Source organism: Thermobia domestica, chromosome 14, assembly GCF_964235325.1.
Source record: "Thermobia domestica chromosome 14, izTheDome1.hap1.1, whole genome shotgun sequence".
In the NCBI taxonomy this organism is placed as follows: domain Eukaryota; kingdom Metazoa; phylum Arthropoda; class Insecta; order Zygentoma; family Lepismatidae; genus Thermobia; species Thermobia domestica.
The window spans coordinates 156633550-156654187 of NC_137467.1; the positions used below are offsets into that span (position 1 = coordinate 156633550).

Below are 20638 nucleotides of genomic sequence, written 5' to 3' on the forward strand. Positions count from 1 at the left end.
AACCAAGTGTGATGAGTGAAGGAGTCATTCGTGAATGGGTTCGTTCATTTAAAAGTGGACGAATAAGTATTCCTGACGAAGAGAGGAGTGGCAGGCCATCAATTGTCATTGATGAACTCCTTCAGAAAGTTGATGTAAAAGTTTGTGAAAATCGATGTTTCGCAATCTCGGAGCTTTCTGATGAATTTTCACAAATTTCCAGGACTCAGTGCTTTGGTGATGATGAGGAGCTGAAAGATGCGTTCACAGGCTGGTTGAAGACAGACGCGGGAGATTTTTTATGCTGATGGAATTTCTAAGCTAGTATAAGTCCTTGAATGTTTGTGGAAACTATGTTGAAAAATAGAGCAAAGTAGTTGTTTTCAGATGTACGGTATATAATAAATTCTTATTTACTTTGGTGTTTCTTTTTTTTTTTAACCAATCGGATGTTACTTTCCGAACTGCCCTCATGCGTATAAGGAAGAAGCAAAGAAATAGGAAAAAGCAAGTGGCTGTTATATCTGTTCTTAAGTAGCAGATTTCCATTGTGTAGTCATTAGGACCACGCAAAGGGGGACTTTTAAGGTTGTAATGTTAGTGCTTGCGTCCGTCCGTTACTCCACACGATAACTCTTGAATGAAAGCGATACAATCGACAGGAAGAGACATTATCTTGATCGAAATAGTTAATGGAGACAATCCAACAAAATCTTAATGGGTAACAGTGAATTACGTCTGTTCGTTATCGCACATGATAACTGTTGAATGAAAATGAATTTTTGATTTTTTCTGTTTTTGCAATACATTACTAAACTGATTATCTTGGTTGAAAAAAAATGAAATCTTTGATTTTTACGTCCTACGGTTATGCCGGTTAGGCTAAAGGAGACGGTGATGATGACTAATGAATGAAATGGTGGAATGAAGAAAATGGAAGGAAACAGGGGAACCCCGAGGAAACCCACGCACACGGTGTTTGTGCACCACAAAGTTCACTTGGCGGGGGCTGGGATCGAACCCTGGACCCCAAGCACCAGAGGTGATCGCTCTTCCACTGAGCCACCGCGGCCCCTGATTATCTTGGTTGAGTTCATTGAGTCAATCCACACACACACACACACACACACACACACACACACACACACACACACACAATCTCTCTCTCTCTCTCTCTCTTGTACGAGGCATGATCAAAAAGTACGGCGAATCATTTTTATTACGAACAACGTAATAAGCTTATATAAAATGTAAATCAATATCCTTCAAAGTACTCCCATAGCTTGCGGTGCATTTATTCCAACGTTGATTCTACGATTGGAAGCACTTGTTGAAGTTATCTTTTTCTCAGGGTTTTAAATTGCGCCATCGTCACCTTCTTAATATCGAGAATGGTGTCAAAACGTCTGTCTTTTCGAACGGTTTTGATTTTTGGGAGGAGTCAGAAATCATATGGTACTATATCCGAAGAGTACGGTGAATGTGGACAGACCAATATTTATTTGGTCGCGGTTGTCCGACACAAGTCGAGGAACGAATTTCGCACTATTCTCATTTGCAAATCGGCGATTAAAATGCTTTCCACAAGCCCGTATGATATGTTTAGTTCTTCGGAAAGCTCTCGAGCAGTCATTCATCTCTTTTTTTGCACGTTTTCATGTCTTTTTGACATCGAAGGCTGCCCCGATCGTTGCTCGTCTTCAACCGTTTCATTGCCGCTTTTGAATCGCTGTACCACTTGTAAAGTCTTCAATGTCATCGCCATATACTGATTTTAGCATCCAGTGAGCTTCTTTGCCACTTTTTTGCAGCTTAAAACAAAACTTAATCGCTCGACGCGTTGCTCGAAATCCATCATGCGCGACAGACACACTTAACACGCCCTCACTTTTCCGCCTCTGGAAGCCAACTGGCATATCACAACTCGTTTAAACTCGACACTGACTGTCCCAAAGGTTCAGGTTATCGAGCTTACTAATCGAAATGGAAAAATGTCGATAGGTGGCGCTGTGCAATTATATTAATCGTACTTTTTGACCATACCTCGTTTATATCAGCGATTTTTAAAGCTGAATCACGTCACAGTTTGTTACACAATATCGCAGAACTGCGACGCAAATGAAAAATCGCAAAACTGTGATGCATTTATGATTATAATTTATCAACGATGCCCGGCATCCCCTATAATTTATGCCCGGCATCCCCTGTTTCATTTTACACCCACCCACATTATATATATATATATATTGTTTGCTTTAATTATAACAATTATTTCCACTGCAATCTTCTGGATTTGATCTCTCGCCTTGTTTTGACAAGCGGAACCTACACATGTGCGTCACTCATGCACATTTTCTGACTTTCCTCTTGTATGCCACGTTCCTTGGGCTTTAAGGCTTACTGCAAGCATTGAGGTTTTAAGTCTGCTTTCTGTCGAATGCGCATGTCCAACTGCTTGTTTTCTTGCTCCTCATCCCTTCCAACCGGTAATTCAGAAACAAGAATGTCAAAAGGGTCGCAATTAGTTTTTCAATCCAGAGAGTATGTACAAAACCGACATTTTTTGGGCTTTTACATCCCTGGAAACAGGTCATTGAGGTTGAGGTTAGTTACTTTTGGAAATATTATTTATTTATTGAAGTTTAGTATTCCTTTCAGCATCGGAGCTATTATGACACAAGGACCTACAGTTTAAGGTGGAATCTGAACCTCGTGATGTGTTCAATTTTCCTTTCTTTTTATTAATGCTCTCCCACCGAGAGTCGGACCCGGGACGTGCTCCACTTTTAGGAATAAAAACAACCTAAGTTATATTTTGTTACTGCATTTCAGTTGTGGAAATCGCACAAGTCTTCTCTTTTGCTTGACCAGTATTTATTATTTAAGGCCGAGTTTCTCAACCTGGAGGTCGCGAAGGAAGGTGAATAAGATAAATGTAATTAGGATTTAGTAGCGGAAAAAATATTTTTGAAGGTTACTTTGAATTTCTTATTTTGATATACACCTTTTTATTTCTATATTTATTGTTATCCTATTCCTGTACAAGGCTTATACATACAGTGTGTCCCAGGAGGAAGGGGCAATACTTCGGAAAATGGTAGGATGGGTAATTCTAAACAAAAAGAGTTTACATGAACATGGATCCTAATCTCAATGGTTTTAGAGCTACAGGTTGTGAACCATTTTTGACTTCAAATTGATTCTTACTCACCCTGTATTTATTCTACAGAGGTAAGACATAACCGATTTGAAAGATGACAGAATTGCCTTTCCAACGGTATGCAACGTGTGACAGTGGAGTTTTTGGAAGGGAAGTTATTGAGGGAAATTTGGGAATCAGTGTTTCCATCCAATTCTCTTACAAAATCTTGACTTTCCTTCAATAAGTCCCTTTTTAAAGACACCACTGCCACATTTTGCATACCGTTGCAAAAGTCATTCCATCACCTTCCAAATTCGCTGTGTACCACATCTGTAGAATAATTACATGGTGAACAATATGCAACGTAAGTTCAAAACTGGTTCACAACCTGTAGCTGTCAAACCGTTGAGATTAGGACCAATGTTCATATGAATCTTTTTGCTTAGAACCACTCATACTACATTTTCCAAAAATATTGCCCCTTCCTCCTGGGACACATGTATACGCGATAAGCAGAAATAATCAGAAAGCTTATTACAAAGGGGAAAAATACTTATGGAGGTTGCTAGCAAGGGAATATGAAAGAGGGTCGTGATATGAAATAGGTTGACAACCTGACATAAGTAAGGAGTACAAAAAGTGGTGTTTAATTTAAGACAATTCATTCATGGGTAGCTTTTATTTGAATCACTATTTGTATTTACATTCAGATTTTCCAACAAGTAACAACGTGTTATTTCCTTGTGAACACAGATTACCATTGGCATCTTTCAGATCGTAGAACAATATGATTACAGATAACAGTAAATGACATGGAATACAATCTAATACACACATACATATTCAATAATTACATGTATTATTAAACAAGAAATAGAACAGGTACCGTATGGCATAGAAGAAAGTACCATTAAACATAAAAAACATTGAGTTACACTCTTATTTCCCTTCAAGATGCGGTCATAGACTGCACAAAACTTATCAACAATGGACAGACAAAGTAATAAAACAAAATTTATTCAAGAGAAAAATACACATTTATTTAATTCAATATTCACATTAAAAATTATTGCTTTTTAAGTTTCCTATATTTTCAGTTCAAAATATTTGACTGAAGCCCATACAATTTGTGGTTGTCACATTAAATTTAAAAGATATCATTCAACATTTGAACAGGTTTGCAAACAACGTGTGGATGAGCATATCACTTATTTAGTATTTAAAACTAAACATTTTCCTTATTTAGATGGTAACATTATTGAAAACAAGTTCGTAAAAGTATTTGAGATCTACACTCACCAAAAATTGTATATGTTCGTAGCGAGTAAATAGCATATGGGTAACATAGCAAAAAATCTGGTTGAATATTCATTATCCCCATTATTTACGTGTTTGATATGTTATTTTACACTGTGTCAATTCAGTAGAATTATGAATATATATATTTGTATACCTTTCGAGTCCTTGTCTGGAGACACAAATTGCACTATGTGGCAGCGTCGCAGATAAAGAGCCATAAATTAGATCTACCAATGTATGAAATAGTTATATCGATTCTTTCCGGATGGCAGCTAAAGTCGATATTGATTGACACTAGCATTAGTGTAGCAAATCCTTTCAACTGCTTATTAGTGTAGCAAATCCATTCAACTGCTTGTTGTAATCGTAATGCTAATGGCTCCAAGTTAATCTGCGACGTTAACACATTGTAGAATTTTGATTCCCCACAGTGGATGAAGGAGGGCCCCGAGGGCATACCATCATACATTTTCACTTTATTTTGAACTGTAGAATAGTGGTCTGTGGTTCGTGGGCGCCATTTTTTTGAACACCCGATATATTATATATATATATATATATATATATATATATATATATATATATATATGTGTGTGTGTGTGTGTGTGTGTGTGTGTGTAAAGCTAAGTGGCTGAACCATTTCAAAATGAATTTTTGAACATATTTAAATCTTTGGATGAGCTGTGCTTCTATTATTATTATTATTATCATTAACTTTAAGTGTTACAACCAAATATCCAAAAGTTGACACAAATTATCATCAAAGTGTCCGTTGCACTCCAATGGTCCAATTTCTCACTGTTACGGCTTGTCATTTGAAAATGTACATTGATTTTAATTCCATAGGAACATGTACAAAACGTTGTAAGAGAGAATTATTAGATCACCCATTGTCCTCAAAATTTTCATCATTGGGCTACTTTCATATAATTTACAATTCTCTTCACTTGACCTTATCTATTAATTTTCATTTAATATTTTTTTCGCAATTTTCAGTTAGAATTCTATTTCTTTTAGCTGATCACAGTGAAGCATTGAACGAAATCAACACTGTTATATAAAACGTGGAAGTTTAGAATAAAATATAAATTACTAAATTCTGAACAAGGCACTTCAGTTTTGCGACTATACTTGCATATTCACCAACTGTGTTAGAGTTTTCACATCGTTACAATATGTTCGTAAACATACAGTTGTAAAACTATAGTGCTTTGCTCAGAGATTAATTTTTTTCCAGTAAACTACCCAAAAACTTTAATTTTACTGCTTCTAAATAATTTAAAAGCGTTCTATACTTGCGAATGAAAAGCAAACTTAAATTGAATCTGTCAATATTAACTTTATGTATACAATTCTTATCTTGTTTAAATTTTTATAATAATAAATTCTGTACTAACACATTTTGATTATATAGATTCCTGTGAAAAGTTAAAAGTGTATTAAACGTTTCTTTCTGCATATCACTGGAAAATACCGGATCTATAAATTATTAATTCTACATTTATGTAAAAGAAATCAAAATACCAATCTTAGGCGACTTAGGATTGTGGGCAAGGTAGACAGCAGATCAGCTTTATACCTTCGTCTTTTAAGAACTATTTAAGTCACCTTCTCAGGTATCTTACACGAATTATGAAACATACTTCAATTTCATGACATTGACATACAGAATTCACAAACTTCCCATTTACAACTTAAAGCAAATAATAAGGGACAATGCGAATACGTTCTATTACACACCCATATATATATATATATATATATATATATATATATATAGAGAGAGAGAGAGAGAGAGAGAGAGATTTTTTACTGAATACCACAAGTGATAAGTAGTAACCTACATAGCATCATAATATTACAAGATGCTGTGACGAAATTAGGTAGCACTGCGAATATCTTGGAAACGAATTATCTAAGATAGATAGTTGTCAAAAAGTATTGGATAAGTCTTAATCCAGCAATGGATCGACAATTGGTGATAACTGTATGTACCAGTTTTAAATGTAAAAATAACCCTCACTACTACACTCATGTGATCCCAGTTCTCATTCTTGATATCTGAGCATTTGATATTAAGAAATAAACGCTTATACCTTGTTCTGAGAGATCATATGTTTAACCCTGTAGCTGTAAGAATTTCTAAAACCAAATATAGTTAAACTAAAATTTACTGTTTCTGGGTATAACTAGGAATTTACTGTTATGTCTGGGTATAACAAAGGGTTCTGCGAACTCGAAATATTTTAACCGGCTCTAGCGAACCGGCTGAATAGCACCACTACGTATATATATTATTAAAGAAATGTGAATTATAATTATCATACATTGTTGTTTGCAAACATGCTCATTTGCACTGCATACCATGATACTCCAAGACAATTACACAAACATGCTCATATGCACTGCATACCATTATACTCGAAGACAATTTATCATTCAAAAATACGAAATCGTTTTTATTCTCCTTAAGACAAGGTAATACTCTTAGAAGCATAATCTCACACAAGTATGTACACTCTTGAATTCAACATATACAAAAGAAAAAAAGAAAAAGAATCCTATTGGGTCCCATTTCCCTTCGTCTGATGTTAAAAACCTTACTGCTAAAGATATGCACATTATAGTTTTAACAAGTCAATACTTATCAGCGATATTAAATATCATATTTTTAATTAAGCATAAAAGTTTAAAATCTCTTTGTAGTGCATACCTTAAAGATTCAGAATTAAAATGATGGGTCGGTATAAAATTAATTTGATCGGATTTATATTTTGTACTTTTTTCCCTTAAATTTAAGACGAAAAGTCACTCAAATAACTCTGTTGTATACGATAACAAATGTTCATTTAAAATTATGCACCCAAAATAGTTTGATTGTAAATTCGAATTCAATAATTGCAACACTGAGCAACACTAGCACTGCAAGCATAAAAGTTCGTTCTTTTCTGGAAGATATTATCATTTGCGTGGATTACAAGAGTCAAGTGACTGATATGCGTTTGAAAATTAAGGGATATAAGCATACCAAAGTACAGACAAAAGTTTTGTTGCTCTCATCAACGAAGGCTACAACTATTTTAATTTCTCAATTTAAAATTGAAAGTGGCTATGTTTATGATTTTTAATCTCCTAAACCACCCAACCGATCTCGATCAAACTTTCAACATAGATCAGGTTCGGACCTGGGATTTTTTTTTATCATATCATTTTGAAGATGCAATTTAGGGGACGGGGTGGGAGATATTTAAAAATGATCGAAAATTACCGATATTAGTGTCGAATCCATAGTTTTGGGGGGGTCGCTGAGATGAACAGTGATACTTCTGATGCCGTTTAAATCCATACCACTAAAACAAAAACAGCATAATTTCAGGTTACCAAACACATGAGATAAGGTGTTGTGCATTTAAAAGGTCACTTCCCAGCGAAGCGCGTAATCGATACTAGTAAAAGGCTAAAATGCCCATAAAATGAACATTGATCAGGCGAGTTTTTAGTTCTTACTCTTTATTATTATTATTATTATTGTGTTCCATACGCTCACAATTGAATATATGATGGTATAACAAACAGTTCTGCGAACTCGAAATATTTTAACAACCAGTTCTAGCGAACCGGCTGAATAGCACCACTGACTACAAACAACATAAAGCGAAACATAGGGTCATATGGGATAAATTTCTTAAAAGGCAGATACCATGTCCCCTTTCGTCCTATGTGTTAAGAAAAAGCTTCAAATAAACGCTATAAAAACTATTGTAAATATCTTAATGTATTGTATCAATGATATGACAGTTTGCAGCCCTGTGATTGAGAGAAACAAAATAAGTCTTAATTGAAAGTTTTGCATTCCTTTATTGTTGTGAAAGTACTATGTTGGGAATCTTGTGCAGTGCGTGATGTACATAATGTATAACAGATAAATATTAAACAAGTACACTGCTTGCTTACTTTTTCTTTGTATCTGATTATTCATTTCCGCCTAGGTACTCTTGACTAACTGTAGCATTTGCTGTTTCTTCAGCTTAAAGTACAGTCATGTTTTGAAGATCTGAACAAAGTTGGCTCATGACAGGTGTAACCAGGGCCGTGCCGTGGAAAATTAGCGTCCGGGGCGAGAGTATACGGCGCCCCATACATATATTTCAAGCAATTTTTCCTATATTTTTTCCTTTTTTCTTTCTCCAGAATTTTTCTCCCCCCCCCCCACGGCACGGCCCTGGGTGTAACAATACCTGCACTAACAATGCAAACTAAGAACAACTACTATTCATTACATGTTAGCTTGCTAAAATGGAAATCGTTGCCTTTTGGTTTTCGAAAGACCATAACAGAGAAGAAAGTGTCACGAGAAAGAAAGAGAAGATCAATGGAATTATGCAAGAATGCCCCATGCCTAAAATGTTAAGCCTTGGTTACCTGCTTCTCTATGCAGATACCTAGTTATAGAGACAAGCTGCAAGCACATTAAAGAGTTTATCAACTTTACAGGAACCAGATAGCTGTTATAGGAAAAGATCAGAAGGAAGCAAGATTAAGACAAGGAACGTGAACTTTCACTTCTCTCGTTCAGCATCTATATAGAAGAGGGTATGAAAGAATTCTTTGATAAAAACGAGACAGGCGTAAAAGTAAATGGCCAGGTTTTCAGCACAATAAGGTTTGCTGATGACATAGTACTGATAGCGGGGAACGAAAAGGACTTGTAGGAAGCACTTCCAGACTTGAACGACCAACAAAAAAAAAAAAAAAAAAAAAAAAAATGCACAAGAACAGGACAGGAAGGCAAACGTATGACTAGATGGAGAGAAAATCGAACATGTTAAGACGTTTCCATATTTAGGAAGTCTAATATCCTCGGACGAAAGAAGTCAAAAAGACTTAAGTTCCAGTATAGCGCAGGCTAAACAAGCATTCAATAGGAAAAGAACTGCTAACATCAAGAAATGTATTGTTAGTAGCTCGAAAACGATTTATTAAGACCCTGGCATGAAGCGTGGCAGATTAGAGACGTGGACACTGAGAGAAAAGCTGAAATATCCCAGCTGGAAGCATTTGAAATGTGGTGTTGGCGCAGCATGCTGCGCATATCATAGACCGAAAGGAAAAGGAATGAAGACGTACTAAAGGAAGCTCAAGGGCGTCATTTAGGGAGGGCAGGAGGGGGCAATTGCCTCCCCCCCAAGAGTTTGAGGAATACATATATTTTAATCGATTGTCTACTGATATAGTAGTACAAAACGTGAAAATCTTATATCCGTGGTGCTCTTGCCCCCCTCAAGCGAAGTCTGAAATGAAGCCCCTGAGAAGCTAATGAAGGACGACAGATCATGAAGATAATAGGAAAAAGAAGAAACAGCATGCTTGGCCATCTTATTCGACACTCCGATTGGATCACTGTGCTGATAGAGGGAAAGGCAGAAGGAAAACCAGGAAGAGGAAGACCAAGGATAGAATATCTAGATGCAGTTAAGAAGAAGAGACCTTATCGAAATATAAAAGAGCTCTCTTAAGTTGTTAAAATTTCCATGTTGCCCACCAACCTACGGTTGAGGTGAGAAAGAAGAAAAACAATATATTTTTACAGCATTAAATAAGACTTCATTACTGTTCAAAGATTTAGAAGGAAAAAAGACTCTCATGCTGAAAGTGATCAGACATAATATCATGATTTCAATAACGAAACTTTTAAATTATATTCTGGAAACAAAAGAATATGCCAAGATGTCCTAGCTAAGATTCAAGAAAAAGATGCCTGTAATATATTAATTCAAAATTTTGCGTGAATAATTGATTTTCTATATTAAACTATTACATATAATATTATTATACAGACATGACTGTGTGTATTACATTATCTAGTTATTGGATGTAGAAGAACCAAATGGCTTATATTTCTATAATTTTGTAGCATAAGAACATTACGAGTTTTCTGAACTGGAAGACTAATACATTTTACAACATATATTATAATAAGGAAATATGGACAATAATATTTAACTGTAATAGTAACCTAGTTTTTCAGTCGGTATATGTATTATTACTAAACATGCACAAAACTATAGTCTATACACATAACACGTTAAGATATGATTGAATTTCTTTTCTTATTATTGAACATGTTTCAGACTTTACAGAACTGAAACAATATTTTTTAACAGACCACTGACTATACAATGGTAAGAAGCCCCCATCTTATCTAGTGTAACGTTAGTTTTCATTTACTATCCGGAGACGTGCTGATGTCAGTAGTGTTTAGCCAATTTAAATAAATTAAAATTGTACTTTTAAGTCCCCAAATTTCTATCTTAAACCTAGAAGTTATTACAATGAAATAAACACATTAATAACGAAGAACTATGATTAGAAGTATTAAAACAAGAGTCATTCTGATTACTGCAGGAAATATAATCTTTCAATACTTAGGTAAGGTGCTATATCTGAAAATATCAATTCAGATTTCTTTCCTTCTCTGGTTTCCGAAACACCATCCTAACAGAAATTTTTTACTAAAAATGGTAAAGTAATTCCTCTTCGAATAGTTCATAAACAATAAACTAGTATAGGGAAGCCCAAGAGGCTTAAAAACCTCCATATATTTGTTTCGGCCTATTCTTTAACTGACAGGAACAGACATAGGCATAGGCGTTAAGAAATATTTGCGACTAGCGAATATAAGTCGACCCAAATGCTTAACAGCCTGACATACCAAAAATAATACAAAATTTAGCATTTTTCTTTTGCTTGTTTTCCATAAGTGAAAGGAGTTAATGAAACGTAACTTACCACAATCATAGATACTGTTATTCATATCCTACTTTAAGCAATGGGTACCTATCTTGAATACCCTCAGTGCTGAAAAAGGGATGTTAACTCCAAATCAATCAATCGTCAGCAACGTAAGAATCGGTCTTGTTTAAAGCTGTTTTGCCAACAAATGTAAGAACTGACTGCCATCTGTTCTCAATAAAACTTTTATCCACTCATTTTCTACAATGTTCAAGCCATATCGCGATAGGAGTCAGACTATTTGGTTACATGAATTTCTTAGGCTATGAATATCCTTTTGTTGTTGCACTCGACACCATTTTCCTTCTGGGTAGCATTTGGAATAGATAACATAACAAATGAGTAACAGATTTATATTAAAAAGAAAAAAAAAAGTATACCAACGTACAGCAGTTCTTTGGTAGTAATTAGCATGTTGACTTTACAAATTTATTATACGTACATGGTGAACTCAGAAGATATTTAATACAAGCAGTACTTTTATTCTTCACTATATTTCATTTATGAACTACAAAGTAAACTTAGTTAATAAGTATTTGCACAGGAAATGCATATACTGTATATGTTTCAATCAGTGGCGTATTTAGGGTTTTACTTCCAGAGGAGGCTGTGCACAACAAGGAGAAGCATGAGGGAATTACCCATCTGAGTTTGAGAATTAAATATATTTTAATTTATGCATAAATTGAAGTTTTAATGGCAAGAATTGGAGATTGGTGAGTCTTATGTGATATGATGCACACAAAAATTTAGCAGTGAATCTAACCTTTTATTTTATTCGTAGAAGAAAAAAAGAAGCATCCTCTTGACCTACCTACTTTCACCGGCTACTTATTTCCTTCTCTTGATTTTATGTAATTCAAACATTTACTTTTCTTTATAACGATGTAAATATTCCTTTGCTATAATAACTGAAGTCCCGTTATGTTGATATCCACGCAGGTTGGAGTCGAACACCAGTTTCGCTTATCAGCTCCTCTTAGTCTTGGTGTTACTGACAACGGCCGACTTGAATCACAACTAACAACGGTCGAAAATATGATAGAAGAAACAAAAGAAACAACCAAGAAAAAGAAACAGAAGAGTAAAATGGACGAAAGAGAAAAAAGAACGCAGTTCTTGCATGGAATGAAATTTGACAAATACAGTATTAGTTCTGAGCAAAGAGCATAAGAAAATGGAAAGTCAATGAAATTCTTAGAAATCGTAAGGATTATTGTTGTACCTGGATTGCGAGAAACTAACAAATTTATTTCGGAAGGGGGGGGGGCGGCTTGAGCCCGATAGCCCACCTTAAATACGCCACTGATTTCAATCTTCGTCTACAAATATATTTATTTTCAGTAGAACCAACACTGGCTATTAAAATGGCCAATGGAAATTTTTTCTATTTTAGCGCCGGAGTCACGCGATCAATCCAAGGTTAAAAGAGGCCTGAAGAGACATCTTACCACTATATACTCAATAATAGAAGTACTCGTACTCGATGTGCAACTTACTTGCAAACGGTAAGTAAACACCGAAAGAATCTTCTTTCGAATACATCAATACATTTTTTTACTATTATAAAATAACAGAACACCTAAAATATACTTTTTCTTTGATTTTCCTATATCATCTATGAAATTAAACACCAAAGTGTATTTATTTATCCGTGTAATGTATATGGATATATTTAAAACATACATTATATATGTATATAATAAGATTATATCACAATCATATGCGCATACTTGTATATAAATATATATTTTAAGAATATATATATATATATATATATGTATATACTACACATCATTCAAACACGTACATACAGATATATGTATCTATCATATACACTAAAACATGTACTTTAACATGCTCAATACCTACATATATTTAATAAGATACCACTCCCAAAGTGAAGTGACTATATTTGCTGATGAACAGGGACACAGGCTAGAAATAGTAATAGAATTAATATATACACACAAATTTTAGTTCTATTCAGTGGCGTCGTTCACCATCTAATCGTATTTACGAAGAAACTGCAATGTTTTTAAAAAAACTTTTGTTTTCGAATTTAATTTATTCTAAGTAAATGTAGTATGCCTAAGAAAGACTTTTGCGGCATTAGGCAGACGTCCTTTCATAAACAGTACAGCACGTACATAAAAGAATATCGTGGTTTCAATTTATTATAATGATGAGGTATGCCTAAGCACAGTATTCTTTCACGCCTAAAACAAAAGAGCAAAGATGAGATATTTAGTTGTGTACATGTGAGTAAATGGTTTCCCTGTTTTTCCACCTAACAGTGTCAGTAACAAAGATGGAGATACGTGAATAGAAAGCCTTAAGGATTTACAGCAGTAGTCCTCAACCGTTTTGAGTCTAGCATCTCCTTGAGTGAGTGCGATTGTCCTGAGCGTCCTCAGACATCTTAACCCAATCCAGCCATGTACAAGGTTGAACGTATATACACATATGGCCGGATTTTGGGGGTGCACCCCTCTTCGTTGTAAATATATACTATCTAAAATAAGAAGCTAGCAGTGAAAAAACAGCAAACACTTTCCGAAATTTTCTGACATGATGTCTCTGTTTCCAGCTGAAAAGAAAGTGGAGTTTTGCAACACGAATAGTTTAAGTTGGTTTCCTGAAAGTTGAAGGGAAAGGAGTCACCACGCAAAGCAATATAATATTTCTCAGGGAAGAAAACAGAAGCCCTCTTTAAAATACTTCCCTCCGTCCTATGCATCAACGTTGTCAGAGCTAAAGAATTGTCACATGTCACTTTAAAGAGTTTCAGTGTAATTGGTTATTTTGATAGTTATTGGTGCACTTCCCGTCAGAAAATCCTGGATTCAGCCTTATATATATAAGACATTTTATTTCTATAGTTTGTCTTACATTAATAATCTTTTCTGACATAATTTCCTCGAAAATGCATTTTCCTTTTTTTTTTTTTTTTATTTTTTTCAAGAACATATGCTTACCCTCACTTTCCACAAGAAAGGGACCAACTTCTTCGATCATTTTTTTTTTCTAAAGGAATCAAAATGCGTAATATAATCAGCATATTATTATTATTATTATTATTACTTGTAGAAAAGTTCAAACTTTTGGTAACTTATAAAATACATAATACTTTTGTCTAATAACAAAGAAGTCGAACATATCATGAAATCTCGAACGCCCATAAATAGTTCATTGCCCCCCAATTACCCCAGTTTTGTTCCAGCGTCCGCTTTGCATATGAGAACCCTTACGTTGAAAAGCACTGATTTAAAACATGGGAAGAACTCTTCTATCAGTTGGATGTGTGCAGTGCGACAAAAGAAGATACTTACATTGAACGTTTGTAGGGAAAAACTGTAAGTGTTGCTCAAGGGTAGCCCAAAAGATGTGCCGGATTTACGTATAAGCTAAACAAGCTCTAGCTTAGGGTCCCACTCGCTGGGGGAGAGGGGCAAAAATTTAAAGAAGAAACTGATTGTAATGTAATTTCCAAATAACAAGAAAAAGCAAATAAGGTAAAACGCACATACAACAATGGTATATTGTACTGATATGTACTAGACTTTTATGAAACAAGTAATAGGGCTCTATTTCTCAGCCCCACTAGTAATGAGGCCCCTGTTATCCAGCCCCGCTTATAATGGAGCCCCCATTTCCCAGACCTTGTTGTAATGGGCCCTTGTTTCCATTTATATATCCGTTAGGTCCATAAATTAGAGTATAACACATACTCATACCTAAAGATGGCGACATTTTGTCGCTAAGAAAGAAAGCTTGACGACGTATAAAGGGCCCCTTTCAATAGCTTAGGGCCCAATCAAACCTAAATCCGGCACTGCCCACAGGTGGGTTTCAGGACACAGGTTACGCCCATGAGAATGTTGGGGTAGGGAACATTTTTTTTTTTTAGTGAAAATGGTAAATTTGGGTGGAGAAAGGTAATTTTAGGAGGATAATGGCAAGAAAGAGCAATTTGGGGTTGTATCCATGCCTTTGCGAGATAGGTACTTTGCTGTTGCTCTTTCACTTTGTGTGAGATTCATTATTGAAAGTCAAATTTCAGATATATTCGTTTTAATACCCGATATTCTTTTATGTACGCCATGATATTAATGCGGAAACCTCTTAGAAAGGGATCTCGGTAGACACAGAAATTGGCAGGTTAATATAAAACAGGTAAATGTTAAGTAGTATTTTGATTAGATTCGATTGACACAATAGAAGATTTGTTCCAGTGACCATAATATACCTTCCAGTTTCTTAATAATAGAGTAAGGAGTTAGTTACTTAGAAAGTTTGAGAATTTTATATATTAATATTATAATCAATTAGGAAATAGATACACTAACTATTAATTACGGTTCTTCTAGTTTTTACTCCTATTACTATTTATTTCAACATTGCAGTTGCTAATTTCTTTTTAAGATAAGAAGTACAATTACGACTACTGTTTATTTAGTATATAGATAATCTTCATCTAACAGTTAACACACTTAAATACTGAAACTTATACAGGATATTTCCGAACTGTTGGCTAGGAACTGTACATTAAATTTCGATAACAGTTTTGAAGTGACAGACATTAGAAATTATATAAGCCTAATATATTGATATATTAACCTTCTGTTGTTGTTCTTTCTTCGGTTATAAAACACTGTCAAGTTGGTTCTGTAATAATGAAATTCCAAAATGGCTACATGCAGAAAAACAAGATAGTATTAATTCTTTCCATTTTGAATTTTTTCAAGCAATTCAGTCAAGTCTTAAGAGTCGCCATGTACGAGGGAGGATCAGAAACTAAGGTTACAAGGCGGATATTTGTGAAGTTCCGTCTTTTATAGAGGAATGAAGAGTGCATGATAATTGTAATACATGGAGTTGGCAACTATGAAGAGTTTCAGCCACCCGCCACCTACGGCGCTAGTTGTAGGTAAACAAAAATGGCGACTCGTTTGGAAAACTGGTCTGGCAAAGAACTCCGCTCAGTTATACGATTTCTGTCCGCGAAACATGTAACCCCGTCTGAAATTCACCGGCAGCTGGTACGGTACAGGTTTACGGAGAGATTGTATGTCTCTTCAACTTATAGCAGAATGGTGTCGAAAGTTTGCGGTTGGCAGAGGAAACGTCACCGCACAGTCGCCGACTCAACACGGCATCAACAAAACCACACGTTGTTGAAGCAGTCTCGCTGGGACATCATCGACAACCCTTCCTACAGCCTGTACCTCGCTCCAAGCAACTCTCATCTCTTCTCGAATTTGAAGGAGCACCCAGGAGGCCGTCACTTCACTTCACAAGAGATGATGAAACACTTGGTGACAACATGGCTGAACACGCAAAGACAGGATTTTTACCAGAACGCATTCTTCAAACTCATCCCACGATGCGACAAGTGCTTCAACCGATATGGAGACCATGGTCGAAAAATAATCTAATGTACAGGTATGTATGTTGGTTGTATGAGATAATATACACACGTTTCACTGCAAGCTTTGCAACCTTACTTTCTGATCACTCGTCGTAAGTAAAAATTATAATTTTAACGCTAGAAGAGAAGGAATTGTATGTACTAATCTAATTTTTCTACACAAGAGTTGCAACCCCAGGAAAAGTATTTTCCTTAAGCTTAGCGATAAAATTTTAATTTTTTATCAGTGTGACTTCTCTCAAGAGTCGCTACTGTAAGTATTACAGCTTTTTGTTTCAAATCCTTACCTCTCACTTTTGTTTTGGCGGGAATTTATCAGAAAAGAACAAACAAAACACACCTACGTTGAATAGGTTACAAAACAGAGAGGTGAATACACTAAATATCGTGAGTTAGACTTCTCTCATTATTTCTACAGATATGAATTGTAAAGCTGATGAAATTAATATAAAAAAAAAATAACAATACTTCCACATTCCTACAAATATTTTCGGCTGATTATTCGTTGTCATGATACAGATAAAGGAAACTTATTAAAATTATTCTTCATTTAGATCATTAAAACGTGTCGCACATAGGCTTAATTTCTGTTTAACACGTTCACTGCCATTTGACTGAGCCTGACTTACTAAGTACACGCAAAGGAAGATAACTTTACACTATATTTTGTTGAAATTATTTTAAAAGTAATTTAGAAGATTGCTGTTAATTTTTCTTTTTCTTTCTTGAACAGAGAGAATTTTTCATTGAAAATAACAAAATCAAACTTTAATTATAGTATAACGATGTTTTTGAATAAAATTGTTGAATAAAATTGAATGTGCAAAAATCAAGTTATCTTAATGTTTTCCATTGTACAATCCGCGGCAAAAAAACCCTGCAACATGAGCATATAAGTTTATTGTGAAATGACGAAGTCTTTTGCTCCAAAATAAGTGTGCACGGGAGGAAGACGAGGTTTATCCTGGCGTGATTCGTTGCACTTAGACGTTATGTTCATTCCCTGTGCTGTTAGGCGCAGTTTCACAATAAACTTACATCTTCATGTTGCAGATTTTTGCCGCGGATTGTACAAGCTTTGCTTTAATAGAGTTAAATCCGATTAAAACTACTCGCTGAGCAAAACAATACGTTTAGTGTAACAGTTTCGCCAACTATCCAATTGGCTTCATCAGACACTATAAATATGTATGTTTGTTCTATATGTGTGTCTGATGAAGTCAAGTGGGTAGTTGGCTAAACCGTTACACGTTATTAATTTTTACAATACAACATATTATTGTGTTCAGTGAGTCGTTTAAATCTGATTCAAGTTACGGTATCTTAGTTTTGTTATACTGAACTTCGGTCTCCTCTACCACTTTTTTGCGTGTATCAGAGGAGAGAATAATAAATCTTGGGAATTTCGCCTACGCACTTGGATGAAATGGACATCGCTACTAGCGAATTATAATAACTTGTAGGTAACATGATATATATATTTTTTATTATGTACTAGTCGACAGAAAAAAAAGCAACGATCTTTTAATAGAAACAATCATTATATTGATAAAATAATTAGAGTACTTAGTAATAAATGACTACTAATATACAGGATTAGCATAAATGATCCATTCCTTTTGAAAAGGCTTTATTTTCGAAAGTATTACACATACACACATAGTACACCAAGTTTATATACCCCCTACAAATCTTCAATATGTGTCCCTTTGGTCACACGACACACGTCCAGACGACACGTCTTTTTCCTTGCTTTCCCTCCATTTTCGACAGGACTAACTTCGTATTGTCACACTGCACACCCGATCGGAAAGATAATGGACTTGTGCTGCCACCTAGAATACACAATACGAACGAACTTGGTGAATTTCTGGTTCTTTTCATATACCTTTCACGTGTGTACGTATAATACTTTCGAAAATATAGCCTTTTCAAAGTGAATGAATCATTTATGCTAATCCCGTATGTTGATTAAATAAAACAGTCGTATGTAAGTACATGTTATAATTTCAATATCTATTACAGAGTAACATACAAACATAAAGAACAAACGATAAAATGTTCAAAGGCGAAGATAACAGATAATTATTTAAGTAGAACAAACATATAGGGAAATATATAACAACAACGATCGTAATATGATTATCACTAAGTTCGGAGTTTATTCGTTTCGCTTCTGATATTCTGGTGAAATTCTCATGGTTTAAAGTAAATACAAATGTTCTCCCACAATTAAGAGTAGATGTTGGGTCCTAGCAACATAAAACAGAACATCAAGTAGCTAATTCTTGTAGCAGTTTTGGAGGGCTTTTCGTTTTTAGATGTCTGTCTCCAGATAATAGTTGGCTGACCAACAGTCAAAATAACATTCCATATTTGTCATTATGTTTAACTTTGACGAAGGCTTCGAAATATCCTGTATTTTTTTGAATTGAAAATATTTTTGAATATATATATATACCATTTTCTAACTCTAGAAAGTATCTCGTCGAGAGCTAAGGTCCTAAAGAAACAAACGAAGTTGTTTATACTTAGAGTTTTCTACATATATTAGTTTTTGACATTAATTACCTCTAAATTCGCGCAATCCGTTGTTTTTATATAAAGAAACTATTCCTAGCAAGTCCCCATTCCTGTAAGTAGTTAGTCTACTAAATAACAATAACAAATAATAAATATTTCCTCTTATTATAACACAACTTTCCATAAAAAACTTACTACTGATAATTTACCAGTAGTACTATTTAAATAGACTTAAGATGTGCTACACACGGCACACATTTCCTTTATCTTTATAATACATATGAGTACTAAAACAAATGGGTACAACAATAGTACAGAGATAACATCTGAAGTAATATCACAAATAGATATTTATGCAAACTACGGGACCATTCCTTTGCTTCATATATATAAATACACATTAAAAAAAAAAAGTACTATTGGTGCGCCATGAAATACTTCTCTTGCAGATTTTCATTTCTTCTGACGGAAGAAGGTCATCAAGTGGAAGAAAGGAACATTTCATTTATTTCTATTTCTCCGTTGTGCGGAAACTTGGTGTTCCGTTGATAGGTTGTAAGGAGTTAGTCACTTCTCGAACAGACTAGTGAATACAAGGAGTGCGTCCCTGAGACCAGCCTGGGTGTAACTTCGAACCCTGAAACAAAAATGAAATGAAATGATATGAAATATTTCAGTTTAACGTCCTACAATTATGTCCCTTAGGCTAAGGGAGACAGACGATGAAGGCAAGTGAATAATGATGGAAAAAAATGGTGGAATGAGAATATAGGAGGAAACGGTGGTACCCCGAAAAAAAACACCATGGTGTTGTCCACCATAAGATTACTTGGCCGGGAATCGAACCAGGGGCTCCAAGCACCAGAAGTAAGAGTTTTACCACTTAACCACCGTGTTCCTCACCCTGAAACAAAAATAAATAAATAAACTAGTGATACTATGCATAGTAAAAAGAAGCGAGGATAAAAGAGAGAGAAAGATGGTTTTACCAGGTTTTCACCACTTTACCATTGGCCAATTTCAACATCAACCAAGAAGCTTCAAGGAAATGGACAAAGTGAAAAGGAGACAGGGGTGTAAATAAATAAAATAAAATAAAATAAAAACGAAATCGCAATGGAATGTTTCAGCATAGACAGTTCACGTGCTTGAACATCCCTAATTATTAAACGAGTGGTTACAAACCTTTTTTGACTCACGACACATTTTACTGAAATCCCATGACATCATAACACATTTGTTTGATTTTCCATTAATAATAATATAAATGAAACTAGTTTCCAGTATTCCTAGTTGATTTTAACACTGACCTCCTTCTTTTTTGTTTTAATAATTTTAAAATTAACTGCTTAATTACAAAAACAAAGGAGTAAGTGCTTAAGTGAATACTATGCGAAAGGTGGTTTCAAACATAAAAATGACTCAACTGATATTTTTAATGCCATGAGTGCACAAAGAGTATATGTGGTATT

At 34.8% G+C, this 20638-nt stretch overlaps 1 protein-coding gene across 1 annotated transcript in view; it reads right to left on the reverse strand.

Moving 5' to 3' along the window:
• Window positions 1-3785: 3785 nt before the first annotated feature.
• Window positions 3786-20638, reverse strand: part of LOC145670436 (lysoplasmalogenase TMEM86A-like) — a 172969-nt gene continuing 156116 nt past the window's right edge. The window contains exon 7 of the mRNA XM_081739112.1: window positions 3786-19803. The gene's annotated coding sequence lies outside the window, so the exon portion shown is untranslated. The remainder of the gene's footprint in view (window positions 19804-20638) is intronic.